This window comes from Lactuca serriola, chromosome 7 (genome assembly GCF_051521515.1).
Source record: "Lactuca serriola cultivar US96UC23 chromosome 7, Lser_US96UC23_V15, whole genome shotgun sequence".
Taxonomy (NCBI): domain Eukaryota; kingdom Viridiplantae; phylum Streptophyta; class Magnoliopsida; order Asterales; family Asteraceae; genus Lactuca; species Lactuca serriola.
The window spans coordinates 204,701,910-204,723,980 of record NC_136414.1 but is presented as its reverse complement, the minus strand read 5'-3'; positions in this window follow the sequence as shown (position 1 = coordinate 204,723,980).

Here is a 22,071-nt window from a genome sequence, read left to right as displayed (position 1 = left end):
TTAATGTAGTACTGTAGTGTTGTATTATAGGAACTACTGTTGTACTAACTGCCTTAAAACGGATTTATGTTAAGGTATTATGTGATTAATTGTACCATATTATTGACTAGGTAACACGACGATATAGGTCGTAAAAAGGTATGACGTTTGGCACCCGCAGACCTGCAGGTCCGGTTGTAGCTAGCAGCAAGGTGTAGGATACTCAATCTAGTATAAATCTATACACAAACTCACGCTCTCCCTCCAAGAGACTCTGGCTACAACTCGGGCCATGACATTGAAGGCATGCTCCGATACAGTGGATCACAATTATGTTAACGTATTCATGTATATGTAATGTATTGTTAATCGTTCTAGTATCGTTGTATATGTTCTCTTTCTAGTATAGTTGTAAATGTTCTCTTGTAGATGTATCTATGTAAATGTATCTATGTAAATGTAAACATGTAAATATATCTATGTAATAGTATAGTAATGTACTGTGTGTACTAGTTGTGACGTGTGTTCTCTCTCTATCTAGCAATTATTGACTCATGAATGAACTGACTCATTTGTATGATATTTTTTTCTAGTAATAGTTCTAGTATCTTCCTAAACTACCCATATGGTAGCTTATTAACTGGTACGTATGAACATGGATGTATACCCTTGCTACCTAAGGGCATTGGATGAATTGGAAGGACCTTTATGACTATATATGTACATATGATATATAACTAATATTTAAACAACCTTCGGACAGATACCCGATGTCCTACCAGACCACATCTCAAGAACGAAAAGGAAATAAGGTGGATAGCCTTCCTAAGTCGTTTAAACATTTCTTATATATCTATACATATATAGGCATGCAATTGATAAAATAAAAGCATAAAATAAGTTTTATTATCTAAGAAAAGATCGACTTGATGTCAATCTATAAAACGGTTTGAAAGCACGGGCTTGATAAAACAGTTTAAGTATAAAGAAGCATTTGTTTGAAACACAATTGTAAATGAGTTTGAAATGAAACATACAGAGTAAATATACAGTTTAATAAGGAGTTATAAACATATAAAGTGTTTATGAAAAACATTTGAAGGAAACTGTTTGGTAAAACAGCTAATGAGTAGTAAATCATTTCAATGCTGCTTATTAATCACATATGATTGATATAATAACTAGCATAATTCTACTTGTATCCCCCCCCCCATAAAGCATTTAAAAACATTTAAAACATTTATTAAGGGGTACAAACTCACTTATTGCGAGTGGATCGGAAAGAAGTGTCAGATAAGTGCTTGGTGTCAAGTGAAGACTTAGACACGCACAAAGATCCTAATTACATATGAGGACATATGTATATAAACAATTAGTCTTTAAACAACTAATAAACAAGTCAAGACACTCTAGGACATGACAAACACTTTGTATAAGTGTTATAAGTGCTAAGGAGTGCATCTAAGTGTTGTAGGGAAAGGCTAGTGTGTTTGGGGTTCAAGGAACACTCCTAAAATGAATTTACTCCCTAAACACCGACACCCCTTGAGTTTACAGTCGTAAACTCTTGATTTTACGGTCGTAAACTCCTAACCTTTTGACCATTTGTTGTTTTGAAGTCTTCTAAGCTTTTCCAAGCATTCATACTTCATGATTTAGCCTTAGGAAGTGTTGTGTGGCATCAAAACACTCCTAAATGGAGTTTACGCTATAAGGACCATTTCTTCATGAGTTTACTACCTTAAACTCCTAATTTTATGGTATTTGGGGTTTTCAAGTCCTTAGCTCAATCATGGCACTAGTCTAGGTTAGATTTAGACATAAGTAACAACCATGGGACTTTTATGGGACATTTGAACACTTTTTGGGGTGTTTACGGTTTTGGGAGATCCCCAAACCGTAAACACATATAAATGATTGTTTTCTTGATCTTTTAGGTGATATACACATCAAGGTTGGATCTAGACAAGTCCCTAAGGCATTGTGAAGCATCTAGACACCCTAAAGCACCCTAAGGCACTAAATTTGGTGTTTACGGTTTTGGGAGCCTCCCAAAACCGTGAACACCTTGTTCTTGGTGTTCTTGGGACTTTTCCTTGGTATAAACATGTATAGCAAGCTTTAAATGACTCTAGGATAGAAGTACTTACATTGTGGAAGCTTGAAATGAACTTAAAGTCCAAGAACACTAGTGTGTGTTCTTGGTGTTTTGGAAAAACTAGTCAAAACACATAAATGGATGGATTAAAGGATGTACAATCACTAGATTAAGTGATATACTAACTTGAAAGGGCTAGAAACACTTACTAGATTGAAGATCTTGAATTAATTCTAGGATGATACTTGAGAGGATTTTTGGAGTTTACTCTTTTGGTAAATGGGGAGTAAACACAAAATGACTAGTTTTTGGGGAGTAAACTCATGCTTAAGGCATGAGTTTACGTTTTTGGATGATTTTTCGACCTAAACATAAAAGTTTGGTCGTGAACTTCTAAGACACGAGGTGTTTGCGGTTTTTAAATATCGAAACCCGAGACGGCACTTTCTTTCACCCGTTCGTCTAAAGAATAATATTAAAATAATCAAACGAACTTTAAATTTGCAAAAAATGAGTAATGATGTAATTGACCTATAAATCGAAGTGATTGACTGTTAGGGTTTGACCGAATGAAAATTTCGAGTTGTCACAGTGTTTGGGATAGCTTTTAAAAAAAGCTTATTAGCTTTTTAGCTTTTTAAAAAGCTAATAAGCTAAACAAGTGTTTGTCTATTTAAAAAGAGCTTTTTAAAACAACTTTTTGGATGGGAAAAAGTAAAGCTTTCAAAAAGCTGGAAAATCCTAGCTTGTTAGCTTTTTAACCATTTTACGCCTGAAAAAGCAGCATTTCGCATCCAAACACTTTTTAAAACCAACTTTTCCTAAAAGCTATAAGTTAATAAGCACTTTTCTTAAAAATCACTTTTGACATAAAAAAGCTAACCGAAACATACCCTAAATATAAAACCACACATAAGTATGACGATTTACTTACATATACTAAGTCTCGGTTCAGTTGAGACTACAATAAACCTTTTTAAAAATATTGGATTTTCTGGTAACAACTAGTAACAAACTTAAAGGAACTACATTCATTCTTCACTCATAAATTGCTTATGACCTCACTAGCTCTATGTTGATACTCTCTTTTCAAAATAACTTGTATTCTCAGGTAATCAGTAATTCAGGTAACCATAAGATTTCTGAAGTCAAGACGCTAAGGCGTAGATTCTTTTGCTCTATTTTGAACATCATATGTAATTTATTCGGAAACATGTATTTTGGAAACAATGTAACCTTTTAAATTATATTTATGATGGTTGTATTTCCTTTCTTCACTATGGTTATGATACTAATGTAACACCGTGAAAATTTAAAACAAATTTTCATTTCTAAAATTCATACTCTTCATAACATATCTTATAAAAATCTCTTTTATTTAGTTACAAAGCACAACTCCATTATTAATCCAGGGTCCTCTTAACTCTTTCTCTGGTGTGTACAATCAAATCGGTGCCGTCCCACGATCCAGATAAGAAAAAACCTGAAACACATAACACATAACATGGTAAGCACGAAGCTTAGTGAGTTCCACAAAATACCACATACAACACATATTAGCCACTCGAGGCTATAACTCTGTTTGACCCTCTGGTCAATGTGTCTCAGTGGGACCCTCCAGTCCCGTAACTGATGGGTTTGAGCCATAAGAACTTTCCTATGTGAACATGCAAACCCTAATGCTTGGATCTAGGGTTCTCTAATTGAACATGCAATGTATCCAAGGCTTACAATTTTAGATCTAGTGTAAACAATTGAATCTTATCATATGAAATCGGATCTAGAAGAATACACAACTGTCACTCCTCTAATGGCTTACAAACACCAACTAGCAAGAGGATGATCTTGAGAGAGAGAGAGAGAGAGAGGAGGTGAGAAATTAGCTCTAGGGTTCTTCCTGGCAAGAGTACGGCCGATTTCCCTAACCCATGGGGTCTATTTATACTATGGGATACTAGGGTTACACGCTTAACCCTAATTAAATAACTTAGGCCCTAAGCAATCCAAAGATCCTCCTAGATATGACGCTTGGACGATTTTAAGGTATCCTAACCCTAAAATCCGTCCACCCTAATATCCATAAAGATACATAGCCCAAAACACAACTATCACACATTTGACAGTTTATGCCCCTTTATTCAATTAATTTCTTTAAGTCACCAAATTAATTCTCAATTAATATATGACTTATATCAATCAAATAATATTATTATTACTTTAATATATTACTCTCATAATATATTAACAATAATATCTCTTCTCTCTTTACAAATCATCATGTCAAGTTGCTATGGTGAAGGCAACCCAAAAGGACCATAGACAACCGGGTCAAGTACTTATCAAATATAGTTACAGCCTTAGACACTAATCCAACACTGTCAAACTATGATCTTATCAGTATCCTGTCCTTTAGATAAGGGATCGTAGAGTCCTCTGTTTAGATATTTTGTGGACAATCTCATGGACTTATTGTCCAGCAGTTGGTTTCTCGATCTCAGATTCATTTGACATAGAACTTAATTGAACACATCAATTCAGTCTTGACCGGACCCGACACATAAGTCAAATCAAATCATCGAGGGGCCCTGATATCGTTTTTACCCTCTTAGGATAAAAGTAACAGATAAACTTCGACTTATATGCATTTACTATTTACTAATCCACTATACACAACAATGTGTTTTATGAGATCAATTTACTAATGCGGTTTCGCATTGTCATTGCACAACCAATTAATAAACAATAAACCATATATCTTGGTTTTAAGACCATATGATATTATCGTCTTGCGTTCACTTGCGTTACGTTCCATAAAGTGATTCCAGCAAGCGTGGGTTTATTACAATGCTCAAAACTTGTTCATAAGCACTCATGAACGTTGCAGCAAACCTTTGCTATGTCTAATACCTTTTAGACAATCTACACACCAATTCAGGACAATCTTCATTCATACCTACTTCCAACATATGAACGATTGTGGACCAGTCGAATAATTCGATTATTCTTAATAACTCAATTATTCAGGAAGTCAAAATGAAACAATAGTTAAACAATTAACATGACACAGTAGCTTTACTTATAAATAATACTCCTTTATTTAATCATCAAATGTCAATTACATTTATCTATTACATGTTTCCAAACTATCTAATCTAAACTAATATCGTCTTTCAGCCCAATGCTCCTAGCGTGCTGCAAATGCTTAACCCTACTTAGTCCCTTCGTAAGCGGATCTGCTGGGTTATCTTCTGACGATACCCTCTTTACTACGAGGTGTCCTTCTTCTACTCGATGTCTAATAAAGTGATATTTTCTGTCGATATGCCGAGATCTACCATGATCCCTCGGTTCCTTGGTCAAGGCAATCGCTCCTTCATTATCACAGAAAATTTCCATAAGCTCCTTTATGGCAGGCACAACTCCAAGGTCACCAATGAAGTTCTTCAACCACGTCGCCTCCTTTGACGCTTTGCTCGCTGTAATGTACTCTGATTCGCACGTTGAATAAGCTACGGTCTCTTGCTTGGAACTTTTCCAAATCACTGCTCATCCATTAAGGGTAAAGACCCAGCCCGACTGCGAACGGTAGTTGTCCCTGTGGGTTTGGAAGCTTGCGTCACTATACCCTCGCACCTTTAAGTCATCACTCCCTACAAGGACTAAAAACCATTCCTTGGTCCTCCGAAGGTACTTAAGTATATTCTTGACCGCAATCCAATGAGCGCTGCCAGGGTTCCCTTGATATCTACTGACCATGCCCAAAGCAAAGGCCACATCAGGGCGAGTACAAGTCATAGCATACATGATTGAGCCAACTGCGAAAGCATAGGGTACTTGGCTCATCTCATCTATCTCGGCTTCTGTACTCGGACTTTGAGTCTTACTCAATTTGGCATTACTCTGTATTGGTAGTTCTCCCTTCTTCGGGTTTTCCATACTAAAATGTTTTAGTACCTTATCCAAGTAAGTATTCTGACTAAGTCCTATTAGTCTCTTACTTCGTTCTCTCATTATCCTTATTCCCAAAATATAGGAAGCCTCTCTGAGGTCCTTCATAGCGAAGCACTTCCCGAGCCAGGACTTAACCTCCTACAGAGTCGGGATGTCGTTTCCCATGAACAGTATGTCATCGACATACAAAACGAGGAAGCTAACTATACTCCCACTGGCCTTGACATATACATATGATTCATCTTTACTTTGTACAAATCCAAACTCTTTGACTTTCTCATCGAAGCAAAGATTCCATCTTCGAGATGCTTGCTTAAGTCCATAACTGGACTTTCCAAGATTGCACACTCTATTGGGATGCTTCGGATCGACAAAACCCTCTGGCTGAGCCATGTAAACATCCTCACCCAACTTCCCATTAAGGAAAGCGGTTTTGACATCCATCTGCCATATCTCATAATCATGAAATGCAGCAATGGCTAGCATCACCCTCATAGACTTTATCTTAGCAACTGGCGAGAAGGTCTCATCATAGTCAACTCTGGGAGTTTGAGTAAAGCCCTTCGCAACCAGTCGTGCCTTATATGTGTGTACATTCCCATCCATGTCAGTCTTCTTCTTGAAGATCCATTTGCACCCAACCGTCTTACGTCTGGGCACATTGTCAACCAAATTCCAAACTTGGTTGTCATACATGGACTGAATCTTGCTGTCCATTGCCTCTTTCCATTTTGCAGACACTGGGCCTGCCATGGCTTCCTTAAAGCTATTAGGTTCATCTAGATTTATTAGTGTACCATCACTAATAACGTGTCCCCTTCAGTAGTAATATGAAATCCATAAAACTAGGATTGAACGCTAACTCTTTCAGAACGTCTAAGAGCTAAGGAATCGTCAATTGGTTCAACCGGAGTTTCCTCCTTGGGTTGAGCGCCAGCGTTAGAGGTTCCTTCATTGCTCGACTCTTGAATTTCTTCAAGATCGATTTGCCTCCCACTGTCTCCTTGGCTTATGAGTTCCCGCTCTCGGAAAACCCCTCTCGTCACAACGAAGACAACATTGTCACTCGGTCTATGAAAGAGATATCCAAAGGATCTCTATGTGTAGCCGATGAAAATACACCACTCACTACGAGTTTCAAGCTTGTCGTGAGTTTCTCGTCTTACGAAAACTTCACAGCCCCAAACCTTGATATGTGCCAACGAGGGAGCTTTCCCTGTCCACATCTCGTGAGGTGTTTTGGCAACCTTCTTTGTAGGGACTCGGTTAAGGATATGGGTGGCAGGCTGTAAGGCATACCCCCAGAATGAGATAGGTAGTGAAGCATGACTCATCAAAGAACGAACCATGTCTAACAGGGTTCGATTACGCCTTTCTGCCACACCATTCAACTGCGGTGTCCTAGGTGGCGTCAATTGCGAAACTATTCTGCATTCCTTGAGATAGTCGTGGAATTCAAGACTTAGGTACTCTCCTCCTCAATCGGATCGAAGCATCTTGAGTTTCCTGCCCAATTGATTCTCCACTTCATGTTTGAACTCTTTGAACTTTTCAAACGTTTCTGACTTGTGCTTGATTAAGTAAATATACCCATATCTACCATAATCATCGGTGAAAGTCACATAGAAGTGGTTCCCATCCTTTGTGGTGGATCTAAAGGGCCCACACACGTCGGTGTGTATGAGATCCAACAAACCCTCACCCCTCTCACAAGTGCCAGTGAAGGGTGACTTGGTCATCTTTCCAAGTAAACAAGATTCGCACGTATCATCTTCCCTAAGGTCGAATGACTCCAACACTCCATCCTTTTGGAGTTGGGCTATGCGCTTCTTATTGACATGTCCAAGACAAAAATGCCACAAGGATGCTCTATCCATACTATTGGAAGAATCCATACACAACACATAATTTCCTAGGTTATCTACAACCATAACAATTTCATAAATTCCATTACAAGGCATTGCTTCAAAATATAAAACACCATTTAGATAAGCATAAATCGAACCATTCTCATTATTAAATGAATATCTAAATCCTTGTCTAAATAAACCATGAAAAGAAATGATGTTTCTTGCCATATCTGGCGAGTAGCAACAATTATTTAAATCTAAATTCAATCCATTACTAAGCACTAAAGAATACACTCCAATCTTGGTCATAGGCGATGATCTTCTGTTCCCCATGATTAGATTTATTCTTCCATGCTCCACATCCCTATTTCTTCCTAGTCCCTGCAAATCAGAACAAATGTGATAACCACATCATGTATCAAGAACCCAAGAAATAGCATGAGATGAATCATTAGATTTAATTGTGTAAATACCTACGAAAGATGGCTTGATCTTCCCATCCTTGATGGCTTGCAGATATTCCGGGCAACTTCTCTTCCAATGCCCTATTTTGTGGCAATGATGGCACTCTGCCTCCTTTGGGTTTGGGTTGGGTTTAGCAGGATCAACCTTGGTCCCACTAGAAGAGGAACCATCTTGGGACTTTCCCTTGCGGTGGTTCTTTGAAGAAGCCTTCCTCTTCTTGCCCCTTCCCTGCCCAATAGCCAAAACAGGAGCAGCGGGTGGATTGCGAGTTAGTGCAACAGAATTGTCCTTGAGGTTGCTCTTAGCAGTCCTTAGGAGCCCTTGGAGTTTGCTTAGGGTGACCTCTTCCTTGTTCATGTGGTAGGTCATCCTAAATTGGTTGTAGCATGAGGGCAAAGAGTGAAGAACAATGTCGATAGCCAAATCATCCCCAAAGTTGACATTCAACTTTCGAAGACGATCAACATACCTTTGCATCTTTTGCAAGTTCATGGTTATAGACTCTCCACTTCCCATTTTAGCAGTGATTATATTCGTTATGATCTCGTAGCGCTCTTGCCTCGCGCTTTGGTGGTATCTCTCCATCAAGTCTAGATGCATCTCATAAGGATACATGTCCTCATAGGACTTTTGGAATTCAGAGTTCATCGTGGCTAGCATGATGCAATGGACTTTCGTTGCATCACGCTCATGGGTCTCAAAGACAGCTATTTCTTCGGGAGTAGCAATTTCTGGATTGATCTTTTCGAGCTTCTCATCGAGAACATACTCTTTGTCCTCGTAATGCGTGATTGTGCGAATGTATCTTATCCATTTGCTAAAGTTCGATCCGTCAAAAGTCACTTTTTGACAAAGGCTCATTAGCGTGAATGAGCTAGCAGCAGCGTTGTTCGCGTTAGACATCTACAAATAGAAAGGAGCAAAGTTTGATTAGAGTTAAGTCCTTAATTAACACCCAAAATAGAAAATTAGGGCTAGGACCCAACAACATTATTTACACATTAGAAAAGGGATGCCGTGATCCAACATGCAAACAATTTGGAGGTAAGTGAATGACGATTCACTAATTCTTCACCATGAAAAACACAAGCTTAAGTTTTAAATGTATTGAAAATTCCTAGATTTCTTTAAGATTCATTGAACCCTTTAATGGCATGTTTAAATCTCGATATGCCCCTCTAGTTTGTGACTGGGATGCCGAGGATCACAAAGCTGGTGTGAATAACCATGCAAATCTACATGGTGCCTTCATTGTTACAGTCATCTATTCGATGTGCTGGTAAACCACACACGCTTCATCGAACTATAACAAACAATGAATCACCCTTTTCCACCTTTGCTTAGAACCAATTAGTGTTCCAGTTAACCACACACGCTCCACTAATATCTTAACAAGGGTGCAAAGTGTAATTTCAAGGGATTGCATTAATTCACTTTTCCTAAAGTAACTAAGATTGAGAACTTTATGTAATACATTTAGTTACTTTATATAGATTCATTATACTTATTAATGAGGAGAGGATTGCCCTATCGTACCCATTCAGCTAACGACCCTCCATCAGTCAAGCAAACGGTGGGTGTGAGTGTACACCCATTAAGCGCCATTTTATAGGCAGCAACCTTATACCCACCTTATAAACTGGCTTCGTGAATGAGGCCTACTACCGGTAAGACTAGCACTTTTAAATCATACATACATACATACATACATACATATATATATATATATATATATATATATATATATATTAAGCTTGTAATAATATAATAGTATAGTGATCAATTTTAAACTTGTAAAATTCTAGGGTTTGAAATTTAAATTATTCAAATTAAACTTTTAATCACAAAACTTAAATTTCAAAACTTGACGACAAGTTTTAAACTTTACAAAACATGATGATCAAATAGCAAATAATGCAAATCAACAATTAGATTATTTAAATTTGATCTAATCAATATTACTTGCAAGACAATTCACCAATTTAATTCAAATAATCAATTATTATCATATAAGGAAATTATTATTCAATTAAATGGTAATTATCTTTTTTTTGGTCAAGAATATACTCCAATATATCATATAATTCATATTTTAATGACCCAAAACAATTAAGGCAAGTCTCCTCAAGCAAAACAACAAGAAATCCCGAAATTTCCTCTATCTGGCGCTAGAACTCGCTGAGTTCCTCTGTGAACTCGCCGAGTTCACCAGTCAGAAGCATAAAAATCGAATTTTTCAAGCAACTAGCAATTAACCAAAGCATCAATTCAATAGAAATCAATCAAAGCTCTGATACCACTGATAGGTTTGAGCCATAAGAACTTTCCTATGTGCACATGCAAACCCTAATGCTTGGATCTAGCTTTCTCTAATTGAACATGCAATGTATCCAAGGCTTACAATTCTAGAACTAGTGTAAACAATTGAATCTTATCATATGAAATCGGATCTAGAAGAATACCTTGAGTTGCTTTCTTGAGACTTCTTGTTCTTGGAGCTTTGAGTCATAATTGTCACTCCTCTAATGGCTTACAAACACCAACTAGCAAGAGGATGATCTTGAGAGAGAGAGAGAGAGGAGGAGGAGGAGGTGAGAAATCGGCTCTAGGGTTCTTCCTTGCAAGAGTATGGCCGATTTCCCTCACCCAATGGGTCTATTTATACTATGGGATACTAGGGTTACACCATTAACCCTAATTGAATAACTTAGGCCCTAAGCAATCCAAAGATCCTCCTAGATATGAGGCTTGGATGATTTTAAGGTATCCTAACCCTAAAATCCATCCACCCTAATATCCATAAGGATACATAGCCCAAAACACAACTATCACACATTTGACAGTTTATGCCCCTTTATTTAATTAAACTCTTTAAGTCACCAAATTAATTCTTAATTAATATATGACTTATATCAATCAAATAATATTATTATTCCTTTAATATATTACTCTCATAATATATTAACAATAATATCTCTTCTCTCTTTACAAATCATCTTGTCAAGTTGCTATGGTGAAGGCAACCCAAAAGGACCATGCACAGCCGGGTCATGTACTTACCAAATATAGTTACAGCCTTAGACACTAATCCAACAATAACTCTGTGGACCCTCTGGTCCTAACTCTGTAAACTCTGAAACATACATAACATAAATAACATAGAAATAATGCAGTGTATCACATCATATAAATAGCATACAAAATACTCTGTCACATAACTCTAATTACTACTCTAGGTAAAGTATAGTGAGAAGACTCACCTCAGAGGAAGAACAACTCCTATAATCACTATTGCTACACACCGGACTCTAAGTTTGTGCCAAACCCACAATAATCTCAATTAGGAGCTAAGTCCAACCTCTCACTTATTGGGTCTAAAGATAGACCACCTTATAGTCCATTAATGCCCTAAGCCCATTCGGCCCACCAAAGCCCAATAATAAATGGGCCTTCACGCGGCCCAATTCCCAACCAAAAAGGCAAGTCAAAACCAAAGGCCCAAAGAACATACATACACTTCTCTAGTCCAAGACTCTATTACATGAGGTCTAAACTCCCGGCCCAACACTCAAGGCCCAACAAAATGCTTAACCCAAAAACCCCCCCAGAAGGAGTTACGCGGGGCGTACCCCCTGGTACGCTCAGCATACCCAAAAACTCAAGAAATTGATCGGGGACCTCAACCTAGAACGCGGGGCGTACTGGGATTACGTGGTGCGTACCCTCAAACTTGCTTAATCCATTTTCTAGGTCTTAACCCGTTAAGACCTTAGCCCAACTCTTGGATCTGGACTTCCTAACATTTGTTACTCCATAAAGTTAACAACTTTAAGCCTTTACATGGCTGATATGGTCACAACACATAAAAACTCTTACTTTCTTAAGCCAAAATGCTCATAACTCAAGCATGTGTAGAATCACACGATCAAGGCCTTATTTTTATGGTTCTCCACTACTAGAAACACTTAAAAGGACAGGTTATTTAGCTCTGGAGTGCATCAACTCATAAAGCTCAAGCTTGGGACCAAAAACCCTAAAATGGACCCTAATATGCACAAAACAAAAAGAGAGGGAAATCTTGGAGCTTTATACCTTCAAATAGTGCTCTAGCCCCAAAAAAGCTCAGATCCACAGGCGGTTCTTCAACTTCACTCCCTTCCATGCTCCTGCTTAACTCCCAAAAGCCCATAAGAACTCAAAAAAGCTCATCATGGCCACTCACAAGCTCAAGAAAGAATATTAGGGTTTGACTAGGTGGCTCTTGCTTAAGAAACACGTTTATCTGTATGCTAAGCGTACATATACGTTCGCCCAAAGTACTTCGCTGCCAAAAACCTCACTTAGGGACTTATCTTGCCAACTCTCCCAAACCTCCATAGCATCTTCTAAATGAATTAAATATCAAAAATCCTCATACCTACGGAAAGGTAATGAGATTCCCTACGCTTCTAGAAACTCGCCTCCACCCGAGACCTCCTAGCCCCCGACTCGCAGCCCATGAACCCTAATCATGGATAATCTGAAACCGGATGTTACAATTCTCACCCACATGAATTAGATTTCTCCCTCGAAATCACTCTGCAACCCCACATAGATCAAACCCTACTAGTCGGGAAGCACCACCGAAGGTCCTCAAACCAAACAACAATCACTTCTAAGGATACTCGATCCCACTAGGACTCCTGACCCGAAAGAGGCAGACCCAACTGCCGCTACGGTACTCAATCTGAACCTTCATAACTTGAAAACTCTTGCAGTCTAATTCCTTTCCAGAACATCCTCGAAACAATATCCTGTTAATCGCCCACCGACTAATAGATTCTAAGAACACCCTACCAACCCTGATTCCTTGATCAATCCCAATCGCAACTCAAAAAGATGGAAGGGTCATAATCTCCCTCTCCTTCCGGGAGCCACTACAAGGGCAATCATCAGGATCCATTAGAGAGGATGAGCCCAAAACTCGAATCTCGGACACAAGGAAAAGATCATGCTCGCCTGGGAATATTCTCTGACCTTTATAAACCCAGTAGGTGAACCTCAAGCCCACCTACACTATAACCCAAAAAGGTTCCACCGATTCCCATTTTATAATAAAAGTCTCAACTCTTAGTGACACATAAGTCATGCAATTCGCTTTCCCTCAAGCGAACACTACACTCTCTTGAAGATCGGATCACACCTGAACTCTGTCGATTACTGCTCCATAGTTTCGTGCATCCCGTTGCACCTCCCGAACCAAGGTCCTGACCTACTCAGCTCTAATACATCAGATAACAAACAATACCCCTCACATGGAACCCACTTCCGATTCCAGAATCTCATCTCGTCTATCCAACACATCACCAGGACTCAACTCAACTCGAGAGTTTGGTCCGACCCGCAGTTGGAACCAATCATCCCAATGACCCATTCAACTCATTGCTCGTGACCTGCAATCCATGCTTACTTCACTTGTCAAATTCCTCCGGATTGTGATGTCCACACCTTACTCAGAATACGTCACACCCCAAAACCACGAACGGCAGAAACGTTCAGGGGTGGAGGATGTCATGTACAGTATCACAACAGTGTAAATTAGTAACAAGAAACAACATCATCCATTGCATTATAAGTAGAGTTTTAATACATGTGTGTTCTTTCATTGCAATAAGACACCAAAAATATATAATCAAAATAAAAGACGAGACTTATCTGCTCCGTCTTCTCAAAACCTGGCCACCGTACCTGTCTACTGATGACTTTAGAATACAAGTTATTTTGAAAGAGAGTATCAGCTTTAAAGCTGGTGAATTCATAAGTATTTAAGTGTCATTGTCTTGCTTTGAAAAGATGTTTTAAAAGTCATGTAAACCTTTAAATGAAAATGTTGATATAAGTATGAAAAACCCTAAGAAATCCCTTATTTCCTACTAGTATGAAATGTAGTCTTCTACCAAGACCCGAATGTTTTGTTATGACAATGTAGTCTTCTACCAAGACCCGAATGTTTTGTAAGTAAAATGATAGTTTTTCCTTCTTTTTGACTACTACTAACAGTAATTAGTCTAACTCATCGGTTATGTGAATATATCACAAAATAAAGTAAATGGGAAAAATATAACCATGTAAGTGTTATCCCTGGATACCATGACTAGCACGCCATCGCAATAAGCGATATGAATAACCTAATGAACCTCCGAAGATGGTCCAATTGTCCTCTGTAGCAGCAGCAGGTTGGAGGAAGGGTTAGTCCCGTAGCCGACTCCTAATACAAGTGGTAACCTAATGATCATCTAAAGATTTTCATCTCATCCACTGTTGCAACAGCAGGATGGAGGAATGGTTAGTTCTGATATCAATCTCTCTATTATAAGAGATAACCTTAGACATCCGTAAATGTTCATTACCTAGTGTTGCTAATAGCTGGGTTCCGGAATGGTTAGTCCCGTCTAGACATCCCATCGAACAGGGATAGGCAGGAAAATTTACACAGAAGGTACGAATAAATCTTCCTAATATAAGTGATAACCTTAGACCTCCGTAGATGGTCATCTACCACTGGTGTTAATAAGATGGGATTCGAAATGGTTAGTCCCACCGAGATATCCCATTGAACCGGGATAGGAAAGATAATTTATACAGAAAATACTAATAAATCATCCTCACTAGTTGAGATACAAGTATCCAGTTAAGTGAATATAGGATAATATATCTATGTAACAGTGTTCATGTATGGTATTCATGTAAGTGTGTTCATGTATCAGGTAAGTATATGTAAACATGTTCATGTATCAGGTAAGCATATGTAAAGGTACTCATGAATGAACTGACTCTTGTGTGATTCCTTGTAATAGGAATAATGTTTGATATCTTCAAATTATCCCTATGATAATTTACTGAAAGGTAATTGGTTGTTCAAGTAGGTTTATACACTCTTACTACTCAAGGGTGTGGGAAACTAAATGAACGATGTAAACTATAACAACAATACATATATAAGATTATAAGTGTATATGCATAGTTTAGTTCAAGAATGTAAAATGGTTTTGTAAGACATTTAAGGGTTTTGAACAAATATAAAAGTGACTTGATGTCATTTTGATAATCATTTCAAAAGGAATACATTTGATAACAAAGTATTTTAAAGATAGAAAACCATTTCATGCATCACATTTTGTAGTATGTGAAATCTGTTGAATGAAAACACAGTTATAAAATACATATAGATGATTTAATAACATCTTGTTTTCTACTTGTATCCCCCCCCCCATTAAAGCATTTAAAATCATTTAAAACATTGATTAAGGGGTATGAACTCACCTGTAGATGGTGGTTTGGATGTACTGACCGATGCAGGATGGCTAGGTGACAAGTGAAGACTTGTTCACACTCAATGATCCTAGTTAACATATAATCACACATATATGTATTCAATTAGACTTTAAACCACTATTTGATAATATTAAGACATCCCAAGGTATGTAAAACACCATATATAAGTGCTACAAGCCATAAGGATTGCATCTAAGTGTTACAGGACCTTGCTATGGTGTTTGGGGTTCAAGGGTAAACTCCCTTGGAGTTTACAGTCTAAATGACCTTTACCCTAGGAGTTTACGGTAGTAAACTCTAGAGTTTACGGTCGTAAACTCTAGTCTTAAGGTCCAAGTGTTGTTTTGTGGTTTAGCAACCCTTTTGAATCAATTCTACTAAGTGGTTTGGCCTTAGGAGTGGACTAGGGCAATAAAACACCCTCTTTTAGGAGTTTACGGCCTCATGGCATTTTCCTTTGGGTTTACTACCGTAAACCCTTATGGAAAATGGTATTGCCAAGTTTTCAAGTCCCTAACACAATTAGGGAAGGGTGTGTGCTAGTTTCTAAGCCTAAGGAAGGAAAATGACCAACTTGTGCATACTTTAGGGTGTTTACGGTTTTGGGAGATCCCCAAACCGTAAACACCTATATTTGTTGGTTTTTGATGTTTTTCAAGGCTTAGACACATCCAAGGAAAGTTTCATCAATTCAAGGAATGCTTAAACATCAAACTAGGGCTTAGACAACAACTTAGGCACACTTTGGTGCACTTTATGGTGTTTACGGCCCAAGAATCTTCTTGGACCGTGAACACCTTGTTCTATGTGTTCTTGGCATAATTTCATGTTGCTAAATTGTAATACTAACTCAATAAGACTCAAGGAGTGAAGTACATACTATAAGGATGCTTGAAGTATGCTAAAAGTCCAAGAACACTTAGTGTGTGTTCTTGGTGTCCTTGGTGTTTTTAGAAATCTAAACAAAACACAAAAGTAAATGGATGAATAGATTCACAAACACTAGATTAAGTGTTTTACTAAGAAGAAACGGTTAGAACACTTACAAGATTGAGGATTTGGAATTGTTTCTAGTTTGATACTTGAGAGTGTTTCTTGAGTTTACTCTTTTGGGTGTTTACTCTTTTTGATAAATGGGGAGTAAACTCCTTTTGACTAGACTTAAGGAGTAAACTCATGGATAAGCATGAGTTTTCGGATTTTGGTATGATTTTTCGACTCAAACAAAATAGTTTGGCCGAGGGTTTCTAAGACGCGAAGTGTTTGCGGTTTTAAAATTTTAAAACCCGAGACGACGCTTTCTTTCACCCGTTCGTATAAAAATAATATTAAAATAATCAAACAAACTTTATATTTCTTAAAAATAAGAAATAATTATATTAATTTATAATACGAAGTGGTGGACTTTTAGGGTTTGACTAAATGAAAATTTCGGGTTGTCACAGAATATAATGATTCTCGATCATTGAGGAGACCCCAGTCTCGCCCCTGGTCCGACCACCAGGCTCTCAAGAACTCATAAATTTGGGCTATTCAAGCCTAAATCTCTTCTGTGTAATGCTCTAAACAAAAGTGCTTCATCATAACAACCTTTCGCTAGCTAGTGCGTGCTACGGCTCCCCCTAGCATCACGACACCCTCCTCTCTAACTAGTGAGTACTACGGATCCCCATAGCATCACGACACCCTCCCTTTGACTTGTGAGTACTACGGCTCCCCATAGCATCATGACACCCTCCCTCTGACTAGTGAGTACTACAGATCCCCGTAGCATCACAACACCCTCTCTCTGACTAGTGAGTACTACGGATCCCCGTAGCATCACAACACGCTCTCTTTGGCCAGTGAGTACTACGGCTTCCCGTAGCATCACAACACCCTCTCTCTGACCAGTGAGTACTACAGCTCCCCGTAGCATCACAACACCCTCTCTCTGACTAGTGAGTCCTACGGCTCCACGTAGCATCACAACACCCCTTTTCACTAACTCATTGAACTGTAGCTCTTCGCAGTTTCACCCTACTAACTCTTACCACTTCACAATATCATCCTCAGATCGACGCCACACAGCGATCATTACTCATGCTCTGCGGACCATCCAAAGATAGGTGCACGCACCTACCTGAATTATGCACCACGATAACTGACGAAAATCGTCATAACAAAACACCTTCCCTTGCTGCAATCCATTTTCTTAAATAATCTACTTTTCGTCTCAACTCGTGACCCTATAATAATCTGAAATTCAAGACATTAAATTTGGATACCTCGATACACCACCCTTGAACCTCACGATGTCTCACCTCAGCCAATGATCTTCCTGATATACAACCCGACATTCAGAATAATTCAAATTCTCACCTTGAAATATGGAGGGATCGTCAACGACCCAGAACATGTTGTTGGCAATCCGAAACTCCTTCCAAAACTGCATAACAGCCCAAAGATTTGAACCAGGATTCTTCCATCGCCAAACCAACCCTACGAGCCAACCACCCCTAAGAATTCCGATTCATCACAAGGTCTCTGACTGATGGCCACTTGCCGTGGAGAAATTCATCCTTTACCAAACATATACCACATGCATTATCTCGCTCTGTACCTTGCTTCAATTACCAATAACCCTGATCACTTGAAACCACACTGCAGGTCCCTATATCCAGATCTCTAACCGATCTCGAACAGGTCTCTGATCCTCTCAACAAAGTATCTGGTCCTCCCCCACTTAGGGTTCGAACCATCACCAATTAGTGCACCAACACTCTATCCCACAGACTGTCTCCACTAGTAACATCGCACCTAATTCCGTAAGGTGCTACGCAGCGCTCGATGATCTCTCTGACAAAGATCAAACAACTCCAAATACCAGAATCTTCTATGCAACCTTCAAGACTTACCATCGTGACTGCCTCTAGTCATTCAGGATCTCACACTATACCCTTACCGGACCTCCCAATTGTCCAGTGTTAAAACTAACTCTGGATCTGGAAATAATGAACCATCATACTCCTCATCCTTGACTACTTGCCCAATGCTCCAACATGTCCCTTATCATAAGAGCAGAAACCACATTTCAACTCCCTATACCTCTCAAGAACAATAAGAGTCACTGCCCTGATATACTACTCTTGATCGCCCAATACTGCAGCTAACACATGGCCTATTATACTCAAATAGGGTGTATCCTGGTCCTTGACCATTTCAGTCCCCACTGTCAAACTGCTCAGGCTATATCATTCCCTCGCGACAGACCTATTGCCAGATACTTTGATTGAAAAATCACCATCAGTGCGATACTACAGGGCTCACCCCAAATCAGAAACCGAAATCTCAACACCCCTTACGTCTCACACAAGAAACGGAAATAGCACCACTCGGGTCACGGAAAGTGACATATCTACCATCGGCCGGTCCCCCAGCTCAGACCATACCCCTCCATAATGCATCGTCCCTACTCATCTTTGAGTCTTGCGACTCCATAGGCATATCACCAACAATCCCTCGGAGCTAACTCGGTTTCCCTATCAAGGGATGCTCCACTAAAACTCGTTCACCCTGGCCTTCTGGTCCCATACTCCTTCACATCCAACCTTGGTCTAGATAATCACTGCGGAATAACCGACAAAACCAGAAGTACTAACTGCCACATTTCATTGTACTCGAACCATGTCCTCTCTTCTCAACCCGCCTCAAATCATGGTACTCGAACCATGACATCACCTCTCAATCTGTCACCAATCATGATACTCGAAACATGACATCACCCCTCGATCTGCTACCAATCATGGTACTCGAACGATGACATCACCCCTCGATCTGCTACAAATCATGGTACTCGAACCATGACATCACCCCTCAATCTGCTACCAATCATGGTACTTGAACCATGACATCACCTCTCGATCTGCTACCAATCATGGTACTCGAACCATGACATCATTTCTCGATCTGCTACCAATCATGGTACTCGAACCATGACATCACCTCTTGTTCTGCTACTTAGAACCCATGGAATACTCCCTGCATGGAGTGTGGGTCCTCTGGTTTCAGTAGTACGGGCCCATACTACCTGCCACATCTACCCATACTCTCTGCACGGACCATCCCAGATTCCCTAAGTAGCTACTCGACCTTCTCATCAGCATTGCTCTACTCTATCAGTGTACTTATCTGACTAAGGTCACTTCCTAGACTCTTTCCAGGTTCTCACACCTCTCCGCCATCAGCTGTTGAGAAACTACCTAGGATGCCAGTCATCTACCTCCTGAATATCATCACATTCACTTCGTAGCCGACTCCCATCGTCGGGAGTTCCACAAAGCACGAAGCAAGCAGCATTCAGACGTCAAATAAACACATTTACCTCACTCTAGGTGATAACTCCACTAGCTCTACTCATACTCAAAAGATATCACCGAACTCTGCAACTCTACCCAAATCCCTCTCTACATAGGATTCCTGTTGGATACTCTTACTCAGCACATACTCGAAAGTGCATCACTGATAACAACAACTCCTAGGCTAAGGCATCACAAATCAAGCCACTCTAGTCCTAAAATATGAAATACCTAGCCTATCTCTAGCATGCATAATATCTCATAACATATTTCATAACACAAAGGTAATTGTATTTTAGGAAATCACCATTCGAGCTATGGCTGATTGTACACACTACTCCTTCCGCTTTCTCTTAGGAACTCTTACGCGTTTTAGAAAAATCATTTATTTTGAAAACTTTCCTCATTTTCTCAGTTTCAGTCCAGATATATCCGAAGGTACATCTGAATCCCTCAAACCAAGGCTCTGATACCAACTTGTAACACCGTGAAAATTTAAAAAAAAAATTCATTTTTAAAATGCATACTCTTCATAACATATCTTATAAAAATCTCTTTTATTTAGTTACAAAGCACAACTCCATTTTTATTCCAGGGTCCTCTTAACTCTTTCTCTAGTGCGTACCATCAAATCGGTGTCGTCCCGCGATCCAGATAAGAAAAAACCTGAAACACATAACACATAACACGGTAAGCACGAAGCTTAGTGAGTTCCCCAAAATACCACATACAACACATATTAGCCACTTAAGGCTATAACTCTGTTTGACCCTCTAGTCAATGTGTCTCAGTGGGACCCTCGAGTCCCATAACTCTGTGGACCCTCTGGTCCTAACTCTATGGACCTTCCGGTCCTAACTCTGTAAACTCTGAAACATACATAGCATAAATCACATAGAAATAATGCAGTGTATCACAACATATAATTAGAATACAAAATACTCTGTCACATGAATCTAATTACCACTCTAGGTAAAGTATAGTGAGAAGACTCACCTCGGATGAGGAACAGCTCCTATAATCACTGTTGCTACGCACCGGACTTTAACTCTGTACCAAACCAACAATAATCTCAATTAGGAGCTAAGTCCAACCTCTCACTTATTGGGTCTAAAGATAGACCACCTTATAGTCCACTAATGCCCTCAGCCCATTGGGCCCACCAAAGCCCAATTATAAATGGTCCCTCACGCGGCCCAATTCCCAACCAAAAAGGCAAGTCCAAACCAAAGGCCCAAAGCACATACATACACTTCTCTAGTCGAATACTCTATTACATGAGGTCCAAACTCTCGGCCCAACACTCAAGGCCCAACAAAATGCTTAGCCCAAAAACCCCCATAAGGAGTTACACGGGGCATACCCCCTGGTACACTCAGCGTACCCAAACACTCAAGAAATTGATCGGGGACTTCAACCCAGTACGCGGGGCGTACTGGGATTACGCGGCGCATACCCTCAGACTTGCTTAATCCATTTTCTAGGTCTTAACCCGTTAAGACCTTAGCTCAACTCTTGGATCTGGACTTCCTAACATCTCTTACTCCATAAAGTTAACAACTTTAAGCCTTTGCATGGCTGATAAGGTCACAATACATAAAAACTCTTACTTTCTTAACCCAAAATGCTCATAACTCATGCATGGGTAGATTCACACGACCAAGGCATTATTTTTATGGTTCTCCACTACTAGAAACACTTAAAAGGATAGGTTATTCAGCTATGGAGTGGATGAACTCATAAAGCCTCAAGCTTGGGACCAAAAACCCTAAAATGGACCCTAATATACACAAAACAAAAAGAGAGGGAAAGCATGGAGCTTTATATCTTCAAATGGTGCTCAGCCCCAAGAAAGCTCAGATCCACAGCCGGTTCTTCAACTTCACTCCCTTCCATGCTCCTTCTTAACTCCCAAACGCCCATAAGAACACAAACAAACTCATCATGGCCACTCACAAGCTCAAGAAAGAATATTAGGGTTTGAGAGGGTTTATTAAGTGAGAAAGGTGGCCAGAAATGAGACCATCTCTTTCTTTATATAGGGGCGCTTCATTTAATTAGGGTTTCCTTCTATGGC